The sequence below is a fragment of the Pan paniscus genome, chromosome 7 (assembly GCF_029289425.2).
Source record: "Pan paniscus chromosome 7, NHGRI_mPanPan1-v2.0_pri, whole genome shotgun sequence".
In the NCBI taxonomy this organism is placed as follows: Eukaryota; Metazoa; Chordata; class Mammalia; order Primates; family Hominidae; genus Pan; species Pan paniscus.
This window is the reverse complement of record NC_073256.2, coordinates 149,803,742-149,823,444: the sequence shown is the minus strand read 5'-3', so window position 1 is coordinate 149,823,444 and position 19,703 is coordinate 149,803,742. Positions and strand designations below refer to the sequence as shown.

The window sequence follows — 19,703 nt, the reverse complement described above, 5'->3', positions numbered from 1 at the left end:
GCCCTCCCCGCCTCTGGCTGAACTGGTCAGCTGGCACGGCGGCTCTGAGCTTCAGTTGCTGGAACGACCCCAGACCTGTTCTTGTACCATTCCTTTACTCACTGTTACGTTCCACAGAATATTTGAGCATCTATTGTGTCTGTAAATGTGAATATACTGATAAATTAAATAATCAAATAAAACAAAGAGAATAATGATCAGTAGGAGCATTGGGTCCAGGAGGTCCTGGGCATGCTCCTTGAACTTCTCACATCCTTTCTTAACTGTCAGCGTAGGGGCTGCTGTCCCCCACCCAGGCCTGTGCTGGTTCATCCTTGCATGCTCAGCACTGAGGCAGCACCCCTGACCTAGGTGGCTGCTCAGTAAATGTGTATAGAATGAATGAATCCTTTCTATGGTAGGCTATAGGTTTAAGAGAGCTGAACTTTGGGGCCAGAAACTGTTCAGACTCAGAAAAATTTACAGAGGTTCAAATTGGTTTCAAGTAATAATGACCCCTACCTAGCCTTTAAGAGGCAGCCTCTTCCGGGGTCACCTCCTTTCTGAGGCCTTCTGTTGTTTCCATGGCTCACAAATCCATTTTTCTCTTACCTCTTTCAGCACTTGCCATCCATAGTGGACAACATTTGATACTGACTGCATGATTCTTCCTTGCCCATGTCTAACTATTGCTCTCTAGCGTCCTATAAGCTCCTGGTCTTATCTGAGATGGCTCTGAAGTTTCCTGCATTCACATCATTTTGATTTTGCTTAAAACTTTTGAGTTTGGGGCATCATCTCCAAAAATAGTTTAACATCTCTAAGCCTCCATTTTCTCTTTTATCTGATGGAGATAAAAATACCTACCTGAGAAGGTTGACCACATGAACTGACTCATTCATTCAGAAAGTATTTTTCCAGCATCTACTATGTGCCAGCCACTGTTCTAGGTGCTTGGAATAGATCTGTGAGCAAAAGAGAAAAAATAACCTCTTCATTCATAGATTGTACATTCTAGTTAGGAGTGGCAGGCAGGTGATAGATATAAAATGTAAGACAATGTTAATAGTATGTTAAGCAGTGATAAAACCTACAGAGAAAAACAGAGCAGGAGATGGATGATGGAAAGACTGACCACAAATTAGCAACTTAAAAATATCATGGAAATATTCGTTTATTATTATTTTTTATTTATTTACTTAGTTTCGAGATGGAGTCTTGCTCTGTCACTCAGGCTGGAGTGCTGTGGCACGACCTTGGCTCACTGCAACCTCCGCCTCCTAGGTTCAAGTGATTCTCCTGTCTCAGTCTCCTGAGTAGCTGGAATTACAGGTGCGCACCACCACATCCAGCCAATTTTGGTACTTTTAGTAGAGATGGGTTTTTGCCATGTTGGCCAGGCTGGTCTCGAACTCCTGATCTCAGGTGATCCGCCTGCCTTGGCCTCCCAAAATACTGGGATTACAGGTGTGAGCCACCGTGCCCAGCCTATTAGTTTATTTTTAAAGTCTATACTAACAAAAATAAAGCAATCATCAATTCAGTACACTCTCATAGGCTGCCCTGAACTTCCACAAAGGCAGCATCCAGCACTCCCACATGTGTTTGCCTTGGCGTTGATTTCTCCATGGCGATTTTCAGAAATGAGAATGCTGTGTCTGCGGTCAGAGATGAACACATTCTTGTTGGATTGAAAAGAAAGCAGATACAAAAGGAAATGGAGAAGCATCTGGCTGTTCCCAGTCCTTCTCTGCTGGGTCAGAACAAACTCACACATCAGTCAGGGGTTGTTTTTCATGAACAGAATGGCTAGTGGTGGCTTTTCATTGAATTAGGAACTGGGAGGGGCTAATGATCCAGATGAGTGGGGTTGAACTGGGAGGGGCTAATGATCCAAATGAGTGGGGTTGACTTCTAGGACATTTCCAATCCAGACACTCACAATAAAGTATGAGGTAACCTCCTGGAGAATTCAGGAGGCCTCCTCCAATTCTCCTCCAGTACGGTAAGATTCTTTGACCCCAATTTCTTTGGGCATTGAACAGGTCAACGATTATGATAACTCAGAATGGGGATTCTTCATCTACCATGTAGGAAAGACCATTTGTGATTTTATCTAACCCAGAGTTTGGCGTTATGTAGTTGCCATATCTGTTTGTGTGTTCTCTTCAAGTGGTGGCAAATTATTCTTAGCATGAACTGGGGCATTTGTTCACCAAATTCTCCTTGAGCTCTTGACCTGTGCCTGGCACAAGAAAGACATCCTACTAATTCTTGCCCTCATGAAGCTTTTAGTCTAGTGAAGAAGACAGGCACTTTTAAGTGAAGGATTGCAATATTGCTTGGTAAGTGCAGTGTGTCCAGAGTGGATGACAGAGATAGGATGTGAGGGGGAAGAAGTAGGCAGGACCTAGTTGATGAATGGAGTCCTAAGTCCTGTTAACAGAGTAGGGAATGTTTCGGCAGTGGAGTGAGAGAACTGGCTTTGCACTGGAAGGGTCACTCTGCCTGTGGAGTCGAGTTTGGAATGGAAAGGCAAGCCTCTTAAGGAAGGAGATGAGTTAGGAGGCTAGTGAAGCTATTATACTGGAATACAGAAAATTGTGCATGTCCTTCAACCCAGAGTGTTCAACTTTAATGTATTTAATACATTTTTGATTGTTTTAACCTCTGGACTTGAAAACATTGTCCAATATTTTGACAGATCATAGTTTTGTTATGTTCCAGGTTTTGTTTTTTTTGCCATATTCATTTTCTGCCTTAGGCCCTAGATGTCTTAGCTGGTCATATCTCTACCACTGGAGAGTTGAGTTGCCATGGATTATTTCCCTGATCCTGATTAATTCGATTCCAATTCACTCTGCAAACGTGCACCGAGGGCCTGCCAAGTGCCCCATCCCATCCCAGGTGCTGCTGATATGATGACAAGTATGAAGTGGTCCCCTGGGGATGTGAATTTCTGTTTTGGGTCAATGGAGAATTAACAGGAAAACTTTGGACACGCATCAAATTCAGTTAAATGAAATCAAAGTGTTGTACCTATGGTTCTCAATGATCCCTCATAACAACCCTCTGAGGGAGATGTGCTTTAAATTGCTTTGGAGAAGCCAATATTGATGCCTAGAGCTGTGACGACACTTGCACAAGGCTGCAGTTAGGTTTTATCAATGAGGTGTGAATCCAGGCCCCTGGACCCAGTCAAAGATCATGGATGGAAAGAGCTCAGCAGGTGCCTGGGTGGGGAGCACAGGGCTGGCCTAAGTGTGCTTCTATCTGGGATCTCCATGTAAGTTGGGATACTACCCAGGGAGTTGCTTGTCTAGGTCCCAGCGGGAACGATGAAAACAATTTCAATAAGGCCATGACAGTGAAGAATCCCCAGATGTTTCACCCTGAAAGCACTGTTTATTTCTGTCTTCTCCCAGTCTGGGGGCCCTGGAGCCACCTGGTAAGGACCACACCAACCACAGTTCAACCCATACATATGTTTACATGGGGTCCTCTCTCAGGTGAGCCAGGCTCCATGGGTCAGTGAGACAGAAGAGGCTGGCCCTGCCTTTCTGGATAGACTCCCGCTGAGCTCTGAGCTCTGAGATGAGCTGGCCCAGGAGATTCAGGGACATCACCAACCTCCCTAGAGACCAGAGCTGGCCAGGGATGCCTGTGTGTCCCCCGACTCTGAGGAGGTGGAATCTGGATGGGCGTTTTACTGGAACGTTGCAGCAAGAATCAAGCCTGGAACTGAAAGACTCACTCTTACCGTCCCCAGTGCCTCCAGATCCTGTGGGACAATGTGATTCTGATGTGAGTAGCAGCAGGAGGGAAGGGAGATCCTCTCCCCGGCTGGTGACACATGGGAATGGTCCACATCAGTGACAAGGACAAACTATCCTAGGGAGAGTAGGGTACATGGGTCCTGATGCGTGGTGTTTGGGGTTTCAAGGGATGCAAGAGGCCTCCAGGAGGCTGGGATGAGCTGGGCTTGGCACTGCTTGGAGAAGGTTCTGGAGCCTAGTGCAATCAAAGATGGAAGATGAGGAGCTGCTCTTAGACACAAAGCCAGGGGATTACCAGGAGATTACCATTGTCCAGCGTATTCTTGGGAGAAGGGAAAATTGGAAGGAGTGAGTGAACCCCCAGGTTGGCAGCCAGAGAAGGATATGGACGCTTGAGGAACAGCAATGCTGAGCGACTCTATTGAGCCCCCTTTTACTGACGTCCCAAGGAGACATCAGGGACAAACATGTTGGAAGGTGTTGAGGAAGGACAAATGGAACCACCACTGAGATGTGTTCATTTATTAGCTTTTGAGAGTTTAAATGGAAATATCTTCCCGTTTCTGTCCTGTAGGGAGAGGTACACTGCGCTGAGCAAACACTTTCTGTTTCCGAAATAGACTCATTGTCTGTCTGCATGGGGAGGAACTCCTGGTGATGACCGGTTTCCTCACTGCTGCAGAAGTTCATCTTCAGGAAAGGAGTGGTTTAAAATTGGGTCAGAACTTGCACAGACTCATGGTCTAGGACAGTTGGGAAGGCCCCGCTGGTGGATCCATTAGCTCAACACTTGATTTCACACAGGAGAAAACGGAGCCCAGGGGAAGGAAATGACCTGCTCAACATCATGTAGCAGGTTGGTGGGACACCCAGGGCTGGCACAGGGACCTTTGGCTCCTGACTCAGTGACCTTTCTCTACCACATTATTGAGACACGACAGAAATGCTTGGTTTGGTGACTCCTGAAGGGCCTGCTTGTGAGAATTGCTTGGGCCCTTTTAAAATTTCTAATGCCCCATTTTTATCTTTTCTTCACCTTAGAGATTATTATTTACTTGGTCTTGGATGGGAACGAGGCTAGTCTTTGTTAAACTAACTTCACCTGATGCTTATACAGGAATATCTGGGTGGAAATCTAAATCTAAAGCACACACTGAACATAATTTCTGTGAAGAGACAGCTCATGAAAGAACCAAGAGGCCTCTCTGGTTGAGATGGTTTTGGAATGACAGTCAGCTGCTCAGGGAAAGGGCAACCCCTAGGCCTCTCTGCCCAGTTCTTGGCCCAGGGTGTGGGAGGGAGTAGGTGTCTGAGAATGAGAAAACACTTGTTGAATGAATGAATGAATGAACTGGAGCACTTGATTCTGGAAGTGGTCTAAGGTGTGAGCAGAGGAACTCTAGGTAAGGTGATTGGAAAACTGTCATTCTATTTTTTTTTTTTTTGAGAAGGAGTTTCCCTCTTGTTGCCCAGGCTGGAGTGCAGTGGCACGATCTCAGCTCACTGCAACCTCCGCCTCCTGGGTTCAAGGGATTCTCCTGCCTCAGCCTCCCGAATAGCTGGGATTACAGCATCTGCCACCACGCCTGGCTAATTTTTTTGTATTTTTAGTAGAGACAGGGTTTCACCATGTTGGGCAGGCTGGTCTCGAACTCCTGACCTCAGGTGATCCACCCACCTTGGCTTCCCAACGTGCTGGGATTACAGGCGTGAGCCACCGCACCCAGCCAGAAAACTCTCATTCTTAGGGCTCTTTCTTCTTCTATTTATTGACATGACAGTGAGGCAAAACTTTGAGATGGATCTAGAAATGCTTAAGAGAATAATGCATGTATTGGATGGATGGAATCTCAGAGTGGCTGAATGCTCTTCTGTTTTCAACAGCTTTCCTAATTAGCTAGACGACCGTGGCCATGGGATTATCTTTTCTGTCTTAGTTTTATCATCTGTCATATAGAGCTACTGATGCCTCCAGTTCTGCCTCACCCAGAGATTCATTCAGTGCACACGTATGGGAGGTCCGCTTGGAACCACTCATGGGCTAGCTGCTAAGCCTGCAATGATAAGGAGACAAGATGCCTGCTCACCCAGAGATGACCAGGTCATCCACTTCTTCGTTAGTGGTTGACAAACTTGCATCAGGTGCCTGCAACCTGCCTGGCACTGTGCTTATGAGGATCAAAACAGATGAATGCTGGGGAAGGTACTTTCAAATAATGTTTTGAAAAATATAAAGCATTAATTCAAAGTTTGGCATTGCTTCAAGTGCCAATGTCTTCCCCTAGTTGATGGTCTGGAATGGCTATCCCATCCTTCAGGAACTAAGCTTGGAAGTCATTGTGTCGTTCCTACTTACCTCCCTCAGGTGTCCCTTCTATTACTACCTTTATTATACGTGATGTTCTGTTTGGATGTTTGTTTCCTCCCTCAGTGTTTACATACCTTTGGAGGAAGGGTGGTCTCTTTTTCATATGTCAACCTCCCCCAAACAATGGATGCTTAATATCTGCTTATGTAACTGAGTGAATATAATTTTGTGCCAACTGGAAAGGTGCTCTAAACTGCACTTAAGTAGTGCTCCTGGCGAGGCATATGCTAAATAGCTTTAGAAAATGTAAAGGTACATATACAGTTTAACAGAGGTATAGCTTGCTGTATCTTATATTTTTAAAACCTAATAAAAGAAATCACAAATTTGGTAGCATTTTAAGTGTTCACCATTTGTAGTGAAGGGTAGAAAGTGCTCTCTCTCTCTCTGTGTGTGTGTGTATGTGTGTGTGTGTGAATTTTCTCCTGGGTTCTGGGGGCAAGGAGAGAATACTGACTAATTTCTATGTGCTGCTTCCAGGGACCAGAGGCTGATTGCGGTTTTAAATTGTTTTTGTTAATTATTGTAATAATGTTTTGCAAATAAGTTGCCTTATGCAAAAGTGGTTGAGAGGGTGTGCTTCCAAAGAATTTTTGTCTGGCTACAGCAGGCATTTCATGTTGGAAAAGACTTCTTTAAGGCAGAAAGAATGAGAAGAATGCCTAGACCGCAGGACTCTGTCTAGAGAAAAAGAAAGAAGACCTTAAAGAGGAGGGGGTGGTAGGAGAATGGCACAAAGAGAGAGACAGAGTGTGCCAGATGGAGAAAAAGAGGAGGACAGTTTCAAAGAGGAAGATGGGTATTGAGAGAGCAGAGGTGCAGAGACTGAGAAGTCGAGAGAGGCAGAGTTGCAGAGGGACAAGGCCTGAGATGGGGACATATACATAATCAGAATCAGAGACACAGAGACTGATGCACTGGGAAGACAAGGAGAGACAGCAGGCCCGGGAGCATCTGCAGGCGAAGGCATAAGACTTGGTTATGATTGCTAGATAGATCGTGGCTAGGAAGCATTGCCGATAATTGGTCCATGGGGAATTTTTAATAAAATCTTTAAAGCGATTAAAGGCCATTTTATTGAAAAGAGATCTGGGCCTCTTTATGAAGAGACACCAACCTGGGCCATTTTCTCTTCCTGTGCTCAGCTGCTGTTTCAGTTGCTCCTTGGAGAAGAGGTTGTGGCTTTACCCCCGGTCTTCCTCTTGCCTGTGGCAGAACTGGGGAGCTCCACCTCACCAGGTAATTCTGGAGAGAGCCCACACAGAGCCCCAGCATAGGCCTTGGTTTCTTTGGTTTTGCTGCCCAGATCCCAGGCCTTGCTGGAACAAAGGCTGTTATTTTTACATCTTAAATTGCTGTTGCAGAGAGCAAATGCAGCTTACAGCAATTCCTTTGCTTCTGAGACTTTCTTTGGGGTCAGACCTGGTAGGATTTTAAGTGTTTATCAGGCAGAAAAAAAATACAATTAGCCAAAAGCATGGTCTGTATGGTTTCTTCTCTCTCCTTCCTGAGGTCAGTGACCCCATCCAGGTCCCTCACCATGATGTGACTCCTTACGTTAAAGGAGACCAGGCAAGAAAGAGGAGGGTAAGATCCCAGAAATCATCAGTTCATTTCTCTCATTTTACAGACAGAGACTGAGGTGCCTAGAAGGAGACTGACTAGAACCCTAGGGCTCTGTGTGCAAGACTGGTACTCTTACTCCCATAGAGGCAGAAGGGCACCTCTGCCATCAGCCTGCTGTCTTGGCCCACACCCCTGCCCATGGCAGACATCACAAATCAATCATAGGCATCACTAATCAATCATGACCTGCTGCTGCTGGACCCTTCTCAAGACAGTGCTTAGGGGGCAGCAACAATCATTTAGATTCTGCATGCGAGATGCATTCTTTTTGCCCGTCCTGCACCAAGCACCACTCTCTTGCTGATGTGTTTGTGTTTCTTAGGTAGATAGCTTTATAGTCTTAATCTGTACCCTACTGTCCACTAGTTAATAATAATAACACATATGATGTTAGAGTTAGAAGGGATCTAGCCTATCCCTTCTTAGGAATGTAAGTGTTGTTTATGCATGAAAGAGAGGAAGTGGGAGGGAATGTATCAACCATCCACTCTCAAGGGTTATTTATCTCCTTGCTTTAATGTTTATTTTGGGGGGCCAGGGAGTACCTGTAGTGAGACCATAGGAATTTGTGTTTTGGTTCTTGGCAAGGAAGTTTTTATTCTTCCTTGGAGAAATTGATAAAACCATTGGTCAGAGAATGGCAAAGTTCATACAGCACACCAGCTGGTGCTTTAATCATTCCATTGGTGAGGGAAGGATTTCACCCCACAGTTATGGGATATGGGATTGGCTGCACCTATGACACCTGACACTGGATGGGGGAGATCGATAGTTTATTCTTCACATATACTCACAGCCCCAGGGGGAGGACACTGCATGCCATGCTGGTCCCCATGAGGATTGCATGTGGGATCACAGAGAGCAAACCAGGCTGTGGGAGGCAGGCTTACTGGCGGGGGTGCCCCCTGGTTCCCACAAGAGGATCTGATTGGCTTATTTTAACAACTCTGTTGGAGGGGGAACTGAAACACGCTATTTAGGGATAAGCAGGAACCATGGCCGGTGTCATGATGGGTAGGGTTGTTTGCCTAAGGGCCTTATCCATGGGAGCAGAGGAGGGAGGGGAACTTTCAGTTAGGCCATCTGAGGCCCTGCCAGTTTCACCAGATGTCAAGGCAGCCCGCCATATTGATCCTTAACTTTAGGCCTTACACCACAACTGGGATAGGGAGAGCTGAAATTTGAACCCAGGGCTGTTGGACTCCAAAGCCTGTGATCTTTCCCACCCGCCATGCAGGCTCCTGCCAAAAGCTTGTGGAATCAAATGTGAGCAAGTGGTTCTTCTCTGTGTGTGTCTGCATTTGTATTTCTTTGCACCTGGGCATTGTTTTAACAGTAGAATTCATTTTCTTCAAAATTTCCCTTTGTACTGTCATGTTGTAGTGGTTGGGAGAACCAAAATATTCTAAATTAATTCAGGCTTTGTCTTAGAATCAGAGAATGAGGTAACCAGTCAGTGGGACTGAATACAGCCAAGACTGGAAAACACAGATTCATTGAGCTGACAGGAGTTGTGCCCCACTTAAATAATTAGAACATGACCATGAATACAAATGAGTAGAGTAGATACCTTGGCAGATTCATATTCATGCTGCCGGAGGATCTTAAGCCTTACAGCAGGAGTCCCCCAGGAGTTCCTTGAAACAACAAACTTCCTGCGTGCATGTAAAATAACACTCCAAGTATATAACTACTGTTTACACCCTAAGAAGGTTTTGGGGTCGTGGCTGTTATGAAAGGAGATATAACATTGATTTAAAAAAACCAGATGGTGACACTGAATAAAGAGAGGAGTAATGATGATATCAGTTCGTACTGTGTGTGTCTGTGTGTGCCACTGTGCTAGGCATTTCCCATACATTTTCTTCTTTATCTCACAAGATCCTCTCAATGCAGATCGTATTATTACTCGTTTAAGGTGAGGAAATTGAGGCTTAGAGAATTTACTTGTCTCAAGGCACCCAGCTAGTAATTGATGGAGTTTACTTGCTACTTACATTACAGAGTGTCTGTAAGGATGAAAGGCAATGTGTATAATGATTTAGCAGCATGCCTGTTACCCACTACGCCTTCTATAAATAGCAGCTCTTCTCTTTATTCAGGCATTCTGTATCCCAGTGACTCTCCTGAGACTATATGTATTGGTGTCCAGTTGGGGGCAGGTCATTGCTGCAGATCCACGAGCTCCACTGTCTGGGCTGATGTAACTTTGATCTGAGGGTCTTTACCCACCATGGTCCTCACAAATTCCTGATTTCCAAAGGCACTGGGAATCCCCAGGAAGAAACTCATTATAGTGGGTTGACTGATGACCAACCAAAACATATTGGTGTCCTAAACACTGGAACCCGTGGATAGGAACTTATTTGGTAAAAGACTCCTTGTGGATATAATTAAGGATCGGAAGATAAGATCATCTTGGATGTACCTGGTGGGCTCTAAATACAGTGACAGTGTCCTTGTCCTTGGTGAGACACATGGAGAGAGGGGGATAAGATGATGTGAAGACTGGGCCAGAAATTAGAGTTATGTAGTCAGAAGCCCAGGAACACCTGATGTCACCAGAAATTGGAAGAAGCAAGAAAGGGCTCTCCTCTAGAGCCTTCGGAGGGAGTGATACCCTGATGAGTTCTTGATGGCAGACCTCTGCCTCCAGAACTGTGACACATAAGTTCCTGTGGTTTGAAGCCACCAAGTCTGTGTCAATTTGTTAAGAGAACCCCAGGAAATGAATACCACCCAAGTGTCCCTAGGACCTTCTCCTGATGAGGCAGGAAGATGACCAGCCTGAGTCCCCAGAGCCCTGGGCTCTTGCCCTGGTCTGCCACCAATGGACTGTGGGACTTGAAACAATCTATTTTGCTCTCTGGGCCTCAGTTTCGTCATCTGTCGAATGAGAGGGTTGGGGGGATGGGAGTACAAAATGGGAACACAGAGTGACCAAAGGTAGAGGTTAGAGTTTTTGGAGCTGTTGAGACTGGAATTGTCAAGTAGTTGTGACATTTGGAGAGGGGTAGGGGCTGGAGGGCAGTGAGACAGAGGGAGGAAGGGCTGGGGTGGGGAGCACGTCTATTCTGTGGAATGGGCAACAGAGGCAGAACAGCTGTGTGTCTGCGCCCCTCAGAGGCAGCAGCTGATTCTGTCCCTAGTTCACTTTGCTGTGCTTGGAGAAAGCCAGCTATGTGGCAGGGGGTGGGTGTGGGCTGCCATTTGGAACCAGTTCATTCCAGTCAGCCACAGCGATGTGACGTGGTGGGGAAGAAGAGTATCAAGCTTTTCATTTGAGATCATTCAGCTGCAAGTTATGGGAGAAACATTTAAGATAGTCCTGCAGCTTTTGTTTTTTTTTAAATCCCAGAAATAATTTTTTTGACCTAGTTTTGGTTGTGCTCAGGATGTGGTTATACTTAACTAAGCTGAAGTACAATACGCTTTACTCAGTGTCCTGGAACCACCTTCAGAGCTGCTTGTGTGCTGGGGTCTCCATGCTGTATGGTGGGGCCATCCGGGTGAGGCTCCACCTGAAAGCTGAGCAGGTCGCTGTGGCTCAAAGGTCAGGAGCGTGGGGCTCTGGGATGGGACTGCACTGGTTCTGCCACTTACAGCTGTGTGACCTCGGCTGAATTACTCACCTCTCTGAACCCCAGTTTACCCAACTGCACAGTGGGGATAAATGTGCCTTCCTTTGTTAGTGATTTGCTCATCGGATCTTCACAACAGCCCTGTGAGATAGAAGCTGTTAGTGACCTCATGCTACAGACGAAGACTTGGCCCCATGGGGAGGTTAAGTAACTGTTTTGTGGCCATCTCTTATGGCCATAGAGTGGCCAAACCAGGAGTCTGGCTTGAGTCCATGCTCTTAACCATTGCCCCTTCCTGCCTTTTCAGATGATGGATGTTCAGGAGTAAGTATTGCCATTTTGTGGAGGAAGCTCAATTCTGCCCACTCTGGAGGTCCAGAAGGAAGAGAGGTTGCTAGAATGTGGACCCAACTCAATGGGATTGGGTTAAAGTCCTGGAACACCAATGCCTGTTTGGTGGGCAACTTTATTGTCGTTTCTCAGAAATGGTTCCCTTTGGTCCTTACCGGCAATAGTGACCTGTCTTGGAAGCTGCTGTGTCCTCCAGATGACATACACACTGTGTTACCCTCCTCTGAACAGGTGGCAGAGGGGTGGTGGTGGGGGGTGGTAATTACATGGTAATACCCATTTTGTCAGACCACATCAAACAATTAATTCTGGCTTCTCCCTGGAGAGGGGATTGGCATTTTAGCAATGTGTGCGTCTTGGGAAGGGGCTCCCAGTCTAGCCATCTGAGGTCTCCTTGTTCCTCTGCCTACATCTCCAACCCCATCTCCTTCCTGCCCTCCTTCAGGACCTGCTCCTCTCTATGTGTGCTGTTCCATGGCTGTGTTTTCACTCATGCAATTTCTTGTACCTGAAATTCTCACCCCTCTCTCCCTCCACTGTCTATCCTGAGGATTTCTTCAGGCCTAAGCTTACGGATCCATCATTTCCTCTCTCAGGCAGCTGACTCTCTAGTTGCGGAGGCAGACAGACAAGTAAATGGACAAATAATTATGCATTAGGATTTGGAAATGAAGTGCTTAGTTATATGGAGAGTCGTGGGAGGAGGCGTCCCTGAGATACAGCTGCCGGAAGGGGAGCCAGTCAGGCCCAGTGCTGGGGGCGGGTGCAGCTGGTGGAAGAGAACTTATTTCTTGGAGGATCACGTGTCCTGAGATCCTGAGGTAGGAAAGCTTGCGTGTTCCAGGAACTAAAGGAAGGCCAGAGGAGCTAGAATGTGATGCACAGTCGGGAGAACAGTAGCAGGTGGGTTTGCAGAGGCACACCTGCAGGATAGAGAGTTTAGATTTAAATATAATGCAAAACATATGCTTTGAGGCTGTCCCTCTGGCAGCTCTGCTGAGTCTTAGTGGGGAACCAGGTCAGCGATCACTGGAGTGATGCAGTGAGTGGTGGCGGTGGCTGGACTTGAGTTCTAGGCATGGAAGTGAAGGGAAGACAGAGGTTTCTGGATTTATTCTGGAAGTCAATGTGCAGATAAAGAGAAGGGAAGAGTCAGGGATGGCTCGTGGGTCTCTGATTGGAGCAACTGCATTAGATGGTGGTGTCATTTCCTAAGAAGGGCGATCCTGGAATGAGCCAGTTTGGAGGTGAAATCCAAGCCAGTTTGGAGGTGAAATCTGGTGTTGGCAGGCAGTCATTGTTGGTGTGAGCTGGTGGAGGCACTGACCAGGCATCTGGGTAGAAAGGCTGTAGCTCTGAGTGGAGGGTATAACCTTTCTCTCTTTCTAACACTGATGGTGCAGCCCCAGCACTAGAGGCCTCATGATCCCACCAGAAGAGGAAGGGAGACGGAAAGCCTGTAACATTGGAACTAGTATGAGGATTTGAAACTGGCCCATCCTGGCTCCCTTTGGGAAATGAAGTCTGTATTTGCCCATCTTCAGGATCCAGATGTCTCTCCCATTATCTGTTTTAAAAGATAAATTTCCTGTGTGATTCTGCAGCCAGATCCAGGTGGAGGGTTCATCTAGGCCAGTGTCTCGCATCCTGGTAGGATCTTTCATATGTTCCAACTTGTTCCTGCTTACGGAGGTTTGTTCCTCATTTTCCTTTGGAACACATTGTTTTTGCTGAAGACAGAACCACCAGTTGAGGTTAAAAAAGAAAAAAAAGACCCCTTTCACCTGTCATCTGTTACCACCCACCATCTGCCCCAAGTGAATCCCCCATTTTGTTCCCCCGACCCACACACCCTAGGTCAGGCAGCATCATTTTGGTCATAACCTGTCTTTCCTCTGCTCCTCTGCGCTCTTCCTGTAGATTTGAAGAACTTTTAAAAATGTTTCCTGCCAGCACCTCGTGTCACCTGTTCCTTTTGTCAGCTGGTAGTTATGAGGGAGCCTTTCCCATTTCCCAGCGTTGGCTTCTTGAGACTTCTTATCGAACAATTTGTGATGAACTGTTGGAATTTCATTTTCCGAGACGTTTTCTTGGGCCCAGACTGCTACCATTTTCCTGAGAGCTTCTATGTGCCCCTCACATGCATGAATATATTTAGTCATCAAATATCTTAAAATATATTATTCATATGTAGAGATAATTGGAACACAAGACTGTGTATTACATCTGCACATACACTTATCTAACCAGAAAATTTAGAAAACACAGCAAAGCTCTCCTAATGTTTGCAGGTTGACTGTATGAGCCGTTTAAACATTCACCTCTGCCCCACATCCCCTGCTCAAACTCCTCCTGGTATATGCCAGTCATGCCTTCCTGTTTACCTTTCAAATCATGTTTACTTTGGGGATTACAATTTAAATGTATTTCATGTCAACCCAAGCAACTTTTTTGTTTTTTGTTTTTTTTGCATCTCTACATCTCTACTATGTGCTGGTCTGGGAGCTGGAGTGACCGAGGTCGAGGAGAGAAACCCAGGGGCCCTCTGTGCAGTGCTTCCCAGCATCTAGAGCCCCAGTTAGAGACTCTCCTCACAGACTCCAGAAATGCAAAACACATGGAAAGCACAGAAACATGATGCTTTTGCAACATCATTTATCAACACATCTCAAGAACACTGGGGTTTGGTACAAATTAGTTATTCACTGAAGCATAAAGCAGTTAAATAAACACTTATGCTTTCCCAGAGGATTCTTCCCTCCGTGAGTCTGTTCTGACCACAGTGACCTCCCTTATGAGCTGCCTGGGATCTGGTTCATCTCTATCTTTTGAAAAAAGAACACAGCCCACACACTTCCGGGTGTCAGCCGAGGAGACATCAAGTCCTGGTGCTGGATGTTTCTGGCTCAAGGGAAAAGGGCAAGCTGCAGATGTCGCCAGGCTGGTCTTCTGGCTGTGGCAGCCCAGAAGGTGGATGGACCCTCATCATCTGTGTCCATGACACTGCAGTGATGTTTTCTAAGGCACATCGGGACTTACCCACCCAAATATTCCTTCCCTTGGGTGGGCAACCTGTTATGGACTGAATGCATCCCTCCAAAATTCATATGTTGAAGTCCTAACTCCAAGTGTGATAGTATTAGGAGGTGGGGCTTTGGGGAGGTGATTAGGTCATGGGGGAGAATCTTCATGAATGGGATTAGTGCTGTCTTGTACAAGAGACCCCAGAGCCCTCTCCCATCTCCCATGTTCTGCCCACCGTATGAGACCACAAGGAGAAGGTGTCAGTCTGCACCCCAGAAGAGGGCCCTGACCAGAACCCAGCAATGCTGGCACCCTGATCTTGGACTTCCAGTATCCAGAACTGTGAGAAATAAATTTCTGTTGTTTATAAGCTACTCACTCTCTGGTACTTTGTTATAACAGCCCAAACTGACTGAGACAGTACCCATGTATTCCAACGTGGGAGTGCTGTTCGTTTTATCCTTTGAAGAGATGACATGTTGACATGTTTGGAAGAATGCAGGCTTTCCGGTAAGACAGTACTGGGCTCAATTACAGGACTTATCAGTTGTTGTTACTGATGCTGAATATCTGTGTTGCCTTGGAAAGTCACTTCGGGATTTTTGAGCCTCAGTTTTCTCATCTCTAAAATGGGCTAATAATATTGACCATCAAAGATTTGTTTTGAGGTACAACACTAGAATAGCACCTGTATCTACTGGCTACATAGAAAACAGTTCTCATTTTTCTGATCTACAGAGAGCACTCTCTGAGGGCACAGGCAGCTTCAGTGGTGGAGATGGGCGTGGCTGTCCATTGTCTTTTCTCTGGACCCCATGATGATTTTCTTGGAAAGCATTTTAAGGCTAAGAAAGGCTCTGTCTGGTCTCGGGAATCAGGACTCAGGCACTGGATGTTTTTTGTGTGAATTTTCCATCAGTGTATTAACAATGGTAAGACAGAGGGAGATAATGCTCTTAAAAGCAGTATTAAATGAAAAATGTTGCATTTATTATTGCATTTTACTAGGGTGGCTCTATCTTCAATGATGCCCGTGACCTGCAAATCCAGAAATCCAGACAAATGGTCTAATAGTTTTCAAAGTTTTTACAGCTGAAAATTGAGAGGATGAAAGGTGCTGTGGTTAAGCCAAGGTGAGAGAACCCTGTTGTTCAGCAGGGAGCCTGGCAGTGGAAGGAATTTCTGCCTTCTTCAAAGAGTGCTGCCATGCCTTAGCTCCCGAAGTATTAGGCTTTTGGACTGGAAGGCATTGTATTGACCTTTTTAGATGGATCTCTTCTCAGTGATGTTGCCTCGCTTTTCTCATGCTTCTCCCATGTGCTGGAGATCACTTACATCTTTGTGTATCTTATGGTAGGTGCTGTAATGCCCATTTTACAGATGAGAAAACTGAGGCTTAGAAATTGACTTGCTTTACGTCACATGGCTTTTAAAGATTGAATTAGGACTTGCACAGAAGTCTGACCACAATGCTGCCTGCTGCTTTTCCTCACCTTTCTCTGTGCCCATACCCCAACACCACTTACAACTATCTACTTTTTATTTTTATGTTTTTAAATTTATTTAATTTATTTTTTTGAGACATAGTCTCATTCTGTTGCCCAAACTGGAGTCCGGTGGCATGGTCTCGGCTCACTGCAACCTCTGCTTCTCCAGCTCAAGTGATTCTCTGGCCTCAGCCTCCCAAGTAGCTGGGACTACAGGCACGCACCACCACACCTGGCTAATTTTTGTATTTTTAGTAGAGACGATGTTTCATCATGTTGTCCAGGCAGGTCTTGAACTCCTGGTCTCAAGTGATCCACCTGCCTTGGCCTCCCAAAATGCTGGGATTACAGGTGTGAACCACTGTGCCCGGCCATCTACTTTTTAAATTTAGCAATTGAGGAGGGTGAAACCCGAGTGGGGAATAAATGACTTACCCCTAGTCACAGAGACCATTAGAGGCAGAGTCGGGTTGAGACCCAGAGCTCCTCCCTCCCTCGCCTGCTTTTTTCTGCTCTCCTGCCAGCCTTCCGTGAGCACGCCTCATTAAACCCACACAGAGCCACGGACGTTTCCTCAGCTCTGTCACAGATCCCTTCTTGCTGGCTGCCAGTTAATGCCGCTCCTCTTCAGAAAGCCTATGATCTGAGTTTATATTTATCTTGTCCTCAGGCTTCAAAGTAATTGTTTCCTCCTTGTTTTCGTGTGGGTCACTCAGTGTGGGTAATATGTTCTTACTCAGAAAAAAACCAGCACTGCCTTCTTATTCCCAATCACAGTGCCAGCATGCTAAGTGTCGTGTCCCTGATCCGATCCCGGTGATCTCAGGAAATCTCCTCTGGAAGATGAGGGGGGTGTGGCTCGGTGGAGAAATATTCCCCTCAACTATAGCCAGGAGTGCTTTTGCACCACGGACCTTGGGTGGATTGAAGCCATCCTCACTCTGCTGCCCTCTGGCTGGCTCATGGGTCTCCAGACCTGCATCCTCTCAACTCCAAGGCCAACAGAAAGAGAACGTTTTTTTCCTGTTGTTGTCCACAGAGGTTCCAGAACTAGGTTCTGAATGACTGGCTTGGCATATATTCCGGGAGCACTCGCATTGCTTGGACTCCATTAGGAAGGAAGTCTGTTTTGTTCACGGACATATCCTTCTTATTCAGTGCCATGCCTGGAATGAATGAATGAATGAATGGATGGATGGATGGGTTTGCCCAGGTCTGAGTCAGACGACCATCTTGCTGCTAAGTGGTCAAGTCCCCAGCACATAGAGTGTGTATGTCACCAGAACAGAGATTATATGCAGATTAGGTTTCCAAAAAAAAGTAGATGTCTCCCATGGCTGTCCATGTGCTGGGTGTTTTCTGATTGCCTCTCCAAATCTATTCTCCACCCATGGGAGACTCAACTTGTAAATTTCACCAGTGGCCTCCTTGCCTCTGAGTTCTGATTGGATGCAGACAATAGGAGGAACCAGCAGGAGATGGGTGGGTCAGAGTCAGGAGGAGAGGACTTGGTCCCCTCCCTGTTGGGCTGTTGTGGGCCACAGCTCCTCCAAGAGCCATCAGTTTTCCTGGTTTCTGACAACTGGTCTCTCCCCTGGCCTCCTTAGTTGGAGAGATGGTAACAGTTCTCTGTTATTGCCAATCCCAGGGGCTTCACCTTCCCTTGTTGATTTCCCTAAACCTTTCCTCACCTTTGTAAATAGTCTCTATACGGGATGTTGCCCACTTTCAATGTTTGCATGAGTGTATGGGATCAGACTCGTACAGCCTGTCAGGTTAAATGAGGGTTAGATTTGTTCTGCTCAGTTTCTTTGGGCAGAAGGAGGACCCAATAATGGTGGTGGCTACTTGGACATAAGTTTCTCCCTAGGGAACTGTTAGCTCCTCCACCCTTCAGGCTCCCTCAGACGTGTCCCCTTGCACATGTTAGCCCTTCTGTTTAGATTGTTTATCTATCTGCTCCAACAGGGAACACCTGCCCTGCCTTTCAGTTTCAGTTCAGAGGGACACCCTTCACAAAGCCTACTGCACTTACCCAGCCTTCCTGTCTGTACCCTGCAGCCTTCCGAGCTCACCTTTTCTCAGAGTGGACCCAGCCCTGGGCACCACTTCCCTCTGGACTGGAAACCCCTTGAGGGCAGGTTTTGTATCTAATTCCTCTCTGTGGCTTCAGTGCCCCATACCTAGTACCTACTGGATGTATACCCCTCTTGAGTAAATGTATGAATTTTTTTGTTTGTTTGTTTGAGATGGAGTCTCACTCTGTCACGCAGGCTGGAGTGCAGTTGTACGATCTCAGCTCACACTGCAGCCTCTGCCTCCCAGGTTCAAATGATTCTCCTGCCTCAGCCTCCTGAGTAGCTGGGATTATGGGTGCCTGCCATCATGTCTGGCTAATTTTTAGTAGAGATGAGGTTTCACTATGTTGGCCAAGCTGGTCTCAAACTCCTGACCTCAGGTGATCCACCCGCCTCAGCCTCCCAAAGTGCTAGGATTACAGGTATGAGCCACTGTGCCCGACTGAATTTATGAATTATTAAGCTCTGTTAAGTTTGGAATTCCAAAGAGAAGATACGTTTTTGAATTCCAAAGAGGAAGTCCAGTTTGGGATTTTAAGAGATGGTGTTTAGAGAAATACCGTCTTAGCAATGAATATTTATAGAACTTAATTTCATTTTTAGAAAAGGAAAATTATTTTTTGCTTACAAACATCAAAATAAAAACAACAACAACAAACGTGAGTGCCTCAAGACAAACATCTCATTCCCACACATGGAAGGTGTCTTCTGGTAGAACCTCTAGCACCAGGTCTGAGTCCTATTTCAGTGCCACCACTGTGGCCTGGGGTGAGTCATATGACCTCCCTGAACCTCTGGTTATTCTTTGGAGAAATGAAGGCATAGCTGGGAGGTGCCTACCAGCTGGGCTCTCATGCACATGAGTAGTATGGACCAGTGTTTCTCAATATTTTGTTCATGATTATTGCCATGGTGAGTGTTTTTAGATCTTTTCTTCCTAATCCCATGAAATTTTCATGCCAGAGATATGCTGCATATGTACTGTGGCCTGTTGAAGGGCCGAAAATCATGGCAATAGCTAAGATAGCTTTTGCTCCCTAAGTAGCTTTTTTTTTTTTTTGTCCCGTTGAGAATGCACAGTTACGATGATTTATCTCTCTTTGATGGCCATCAAAAGAACTGTCCATACCATGGACAGCACCAGAGCCCGGAGCTGCTCTTGAGACATTCGTAGTCAGAGAACAGACAGAAATGGAATCCCATCTGAGCCTGTGGTCTGCAGAGCAGCCTGGGTCCCTGAGCACTGTCACTGCAGAGACATGAGTCACAAGGCTGAATGTCACTGCTGTTTGGTTCTGCAGCCGGGGGCTGGGCCCTGGAAATCCAGAGGTGGGTGACTTGGCTCCTGCAGTCAGAGAGCTCCCAGACTCATGGGGTGGCGGTGGTGGTGACATTCTAAGCACCATATTAGAGGAAATGCCAGGGCAAGAGAC

General features: G+C 46.3%; 1 protein-coding gene and 1 long non-coding RNA gene across 3 annotated transcripts in view; both read left to right on the top strand.

Moving 5' to 3' along the window:
* KCNQ3 (potassium voltage-gated channel subfamily Q member 3) overlaps positions 1–19,703 on the top strand; it is a 364,765-nt gene that overhangs the window by 45,591 nt on the left and 299,471 nt on the right. The window lies entirely within an intron of this gene.
* Positions 3,812–19,703, top strand: part of LOC129398647 (uncharacterized) — an 88,886-nt gene continuing 72,994 nt past the window's right edge. The window contains exon 1 of the long non-coding RNA XR_008626515.2: positions 3,812–4,611. This is a non-coding gene — a long non-coding RNA (uncharacterized LOC129398647). The remainder of the gene's footprint in view (positions 4,612–19,703) is intronic.